Here is a 5,198-nt window from a genome sequence, read left to right on the forward strand (position 1 = left end):
AGTTATCTCTCTCATTATAAATACTAAGTATTTAAACTGCATCTTTCAGTTTAAAGATGCACTACATTTAAGTTTTATATTATGTTATAATGTTATTCACTCATCAAAAACATACCTGGAGTGTTCAGTAGTGTTTTCTTGATCCTTTCATGCATGTTTGAGAAATAATTTAATCTGCTGTGGCAGCAATTCATCTGTGCAAACGACCTTCCTCATATTCATGAATCAAGAATTTTTCTGATACTTGTTACTGTTTTGTTATGAATTTTGTCTGGTCCAGCATACCAAATCTGGTTATTGTTGAGTTTTAAATAGGAATATATTCTCCAACTCATTAAAAAAATATAAAAAATAATATTTTTATATATCAAATTTTGCTTAATAGCATTCTCATTGACTGTAAAAAATGCTGTTTGTTGTGAAGCAGCTATGAGAATGCTAATCTGCTGAATGGATGCACCAAAAGATGCTCAAGAAATTGGAAAAACTGAAAAATTGGCAAAAAGCTAACAAAACTTCAGAAAACAGAGAGGCCTTATGCCCACTGTTAAGCGGAGTGGAGGGTCTGTGATGCTGTGGACTTGTTTCTCTTCCAAAAGGCCCTGGGAATCAAGTTAGTGTATTTCAAAATTAACTCATTTAAATGTCAATGTCTACTTATATAACACTTTTAAAAACAATAACACAATAGAATAAGTTGATAAAAAGAGAAAGAAAAATAATACAAAAAATATGATAAAATAAGAGTAACAACAAGTAAATAAAATAAAACATCACAACAGAACTCTACATGTCTTCTGACATGTAGAGTACATGTCAGGAGACTTTAAATAAAAACTTGGTGAATGTTAATAGAGCAGAGTAAATGTTTCGTCATTGGGTCTTTCAATTGAATTACGGTCCAAATCATAAAACTAAATCAAGTAAATCCAAGACTTTAACACATCTTTACCAGTAATTGTGACTGGCACTGTTTAACTTCTCCAAAACTCCCATTACCTCCACTGGCCGACACATTTTTCTAATGTCACAGCAATTTTACAATAAAACAAGAAGCCTATTTCAGAAGGCCTTAGAAAGACAAAGACTTTCTTGTTTTAAAATGATGTCTGACTTCTACTTTGATGGTTTTACATACTTACTAACACACGTTCCAGCCGGTCTTTTTAATCATTATTCAATGCAGCTGCCAAAGTTGGAGGATAAATAGAGCAAACATTATGGAGGAATGCAGCAAGATTAGGCCTGAGATCATGGTGTTATGGATAAAGACTACTGTTACCTTTTAATAAAACTTTTGCCAAAGGGGACCAATAAATACAAACTATTTCGGAACATACAGTATTTAGGATATAAGTATAGGTCCTTTACTGCAAAATTAAACCAGCTTAGCAGCAACAAAAGGCATTAGTCACGCCTCATTTTTAAGTTGTGTAGTCCTCTTATTTTATACTAAAACCCTGGCACTGACTTAAACAATAAGCGGTGAAAATGGCCTTTTATTGCACATGATGTCATCCAACAGTTGAACTTGAGTGGGTGTTTCAAGTCAACGATGAGGTCGGACCTGTTCGAAGCAAATGTGTGGAGCAAAACTCCCAGGATAAAGCACTGCAGGTGTGTGTGAGCGTCAGATGACAGGCATGCAGTCTTATTAGGTCATAAATGGCTTCAGGTAAGTTTCAAATCATCTCTGAATTACATCAGCGACTGGAGTGTTTGGAACTTCATCTGACAGCTTTCACCGAGAAGAGGATTTGCACAATGTGGACATTGTGTGATTAAATGCTGAGAGGTGGTCTTTCGTAATGCGTTTATATTACTTGTCCATAAAATGCAGATGTTGGACGGCTTTAATTACACTCAAATCATTTCAATTTCTTTAATTATTTACTTAGGCAGCCTATCTGAGACGAGCTATTCTGAAAATGTGGTTTTTCACATATTAAACAGAAGGAAATGTTTGAGCTACATCAAGTTAATATCGTAATCCTTCACATTTTTAAAAAATAAAAGTCTGAAAACTGTGGTGAGCATTTGTATTAATTCTCCTTTCCTCTAACAACCCTAAATAAAATCTATTGCAACCACCTACTTTCAGAAGTCACCTAATTAGTAAATAGAGTTCACCTGTGTGTAATTTTATCTCAGTATAAATCCAGCTGTTCATGAAGGCCTTTGTTAGAGAACATTAGTGAACAAACAACTTTATGAAGACTAGACACAAACACTGCAAATTACCCTGAACACACCATTTTCAACGTGAAACCTTGACATACTACGTCTAGTAGTTATTCTGCATAGACATTTCAGTCTAGAAGTGCAAAAACAGTAGAGACTTACCCCAATAGACTTGCAGCTGCAGGTAAAGGAGGTTCTGCAAAAAAAACAAAAAAAAACATACAATTGATAACAATTGCTTGCCACACTTTTCATATTTCCTTTATAAAAATCATATTGTTTTTCTCATATTTATAATCATACACTACTCTGAGTTAGACTATCTCTAAATCTCAACAAAATGAAGACCCCACTGCACTGAACCCCATTGAAAACCTTTTGGTTATTCCACCAAATATTGATTTCTGAACTCTTCCTAAAACATTAGTAATGTTGTTTCTAAATGAATATGAACTGGGGTTTTTTTTCCATTATTTGAGGTCTGAAAGCACAGCCTCTTTTTTGTAATTTTCTGCAAATAAATACATAATTTTTGCTGTAGATTGTCGGTAGTTCACAGAATAAAAGAACAATGTTCATTTAACTCAAACATATACCTATAATGATTAAAAGCTGACAAACTGATCATTTAAAGTGGTCTCTTATTATTTTTCCAGAGCTGCACATTTAGGTTTGTGGTTCCGATGTAAAAAGGTTTAAAACATTTTGCAATACTGTTTCTTAGCAACACGTATTTCCTTGCAATACAGACTTTATGGACGCGTATTGTTTTCTCCTCATACTGGAATTAAGCACAGACACGTTTAAACCTGCTTTCACTGCTTTGTAGCTCAAACAGCCGATGCATTACCTCATGTTGTCTTTGACCTTAGGCTTCTAACGAGTTAAAAATAATGCTGATCGTTTGGTTTTTGTGTGTTTAACGATGGATTCAGTGTGGGTCTGACATGGCATGCACCACTGTATTTTGGGATTCTATCAGCCATTCGCAGAGCTTCATTTTTTTTTCTGTACTGATAGTGATCCAAAGCAAAATCACAACCTTATCTGTACTGAAACTTGACCAAGAGGCCAATCATGCCTTTGTGATGACATAAAGCAAGTGGAAAAGTACAGACCCCCCTGTTTCTGCCATACATATTCTCTCCTCCACCACAGCTATCATCCTCCTTTTATGCGGGTAGCCTCGGTGACATCACCCCTCCAAAAAGTCTTCCAAGTCGTATTTACTCTTTCCGAAAAAAGGAGGGTATCTAACAAAGCAATCACTGACTAGGGTTTGTGGTGAGGGAGCATCGGGGTTTCATTATCATCTTGGGAGGCTACGGTATCTGCTGGCTTTGACATCCTGTCCTCTAAGGTGAGGGTGTTTGACGTGCAGACAGATCCAGGCTGAGGTTTAAATGTTGGGGAAAGCAGCGTCAGTGCATGGAGGAAGAGGAGGAGGAGGACTGCAGGGTAAACAGCATAAGGAAGGTGTTACAGTAGCGTAATCCAACTGAGCTGGCAGAGAGGGAACACCTGGTTCAAATCTAATCATACAGTCACTCTGAAGAAACAAATTTGCATCCTTTTAAAATGTTTAGATAGTAAATAAGAAAACAAAATCAAGGTAATTTAATTTTATTACCCTAACTATTTTTCAAACTAACTCCAGAAATGGGGCTGCCGATGTTCTCTCTGGGTGCTCAAGTGATGTACTGATCCACTCTTTTCACTTCTGACACCGATACAGACATCTGAGGTTTAGTATCGGCCGATCAAGTATCAGCAATATTTTTTTTCACTACATTCGAAACTAAGCTCTTTTCAGTTTTTGTTTAAATCATTTTCACAAACAATAACGTCCCATAGAAGTAAACGTATCAATCCACGTTTTGTAAATGTTTAATGTTTTTCTTAGTTATAAAACCTAAAAGCAGAAATGAAATAGTGGTTCTTTAACCATAATCACAATTTTCTGTAATAGATATTTATTAAAAATGTTTAAGTTCTCTTTTCACAAAAGGTTATGTAATATTTGCAGCTGTAAACAAGTTTTATGTAGCTGGACTGAAGGCAAATATGATTGGTTTGAAAGGATATTGGGTATATTTGTGCATATCTCTGTCTGCTTGTCCAACTATGTATTTTTAAAAGATAAACAATTGTTTAAATAACTTTTTATTGACTTAACCTGCTACTATTTTAGAATAAAAATAACTCTTAAACAATCTTAATTTATTCTATTTTAGTGAAATTATTAAAATTTAATTTCAAAGTAACAAAAACATCTTAATTCAGTTTTAAAGTTAAATAAGTGCTATTGTAAAAGAACAAATGTTTCTCAATATTCATTCAGCAAAGCCAAAATGTGAGAGAAATGTTAGGAAGACAACCAAATGTCTTCCAACTAAATATCAGAGAAAAGTAGCATGTTTCACCATCCATCCATCCATCCATCCATCCATCCATCCATCCATCCATCCATCCATCCATCCATCCATCCATAGGGACCCTTGTCCCTAGTGGGGTTGGGAGGGGTGCTGGTGCCTATCTCCAGCTAACATTTCGGGCGAGAGGTGGGGTACACCCTGGCATGTTTCACCATTTTTTTACAATAAACTAAGATTTATTAAAAGAAAATATGTAGGTTTTCTGTCAAGTTTAACACATCTTGAAAGTTGGCAACTATGAGAAACAGAGAAATTGCTTTATCTCCATGAGTTAGATGTGGGAAGATGCACAAACTTTCTACAACAAAAAGGTTTCAGAGTTTTTCTAACACCATCTGAAAGCTCATTCTTGTTGGTACATGTAGGATAAGTTTGTTCTGATGTATAAGGAAACTGTTGCAAGGAAGTATTTGCAATTTTATGATTAAAAAACAACAGTGGATTTAAATTTGCCAAATTAAACCAATTTCAAATTAAATCACTGCTCCCTTTTGTTTCTGAAGAACTTCTGTTACTTCATTGGGTACTCTGCATCCAATTCTTGATAAAATGCTTGCACTTAAGTTCTGGTTTCTTTTTTTG

The sequence above is a fragment of the Xiphophorus maculatus genome, chromosome 22 (assembly GCF_002775205.1).
Source record: "Xiphophorus maculatus strain JP 163 A chromosome 22, X_maculatus-5.0-male, whole genome shotgun sequence".
NCBI classification, from domain to species: Eukaryota; Metazoa; Chordata; class Actinopteri; order Cyprinodontiformes; family Poeciliidae; genus Xiphophorus; species Xiphophorus maculatus.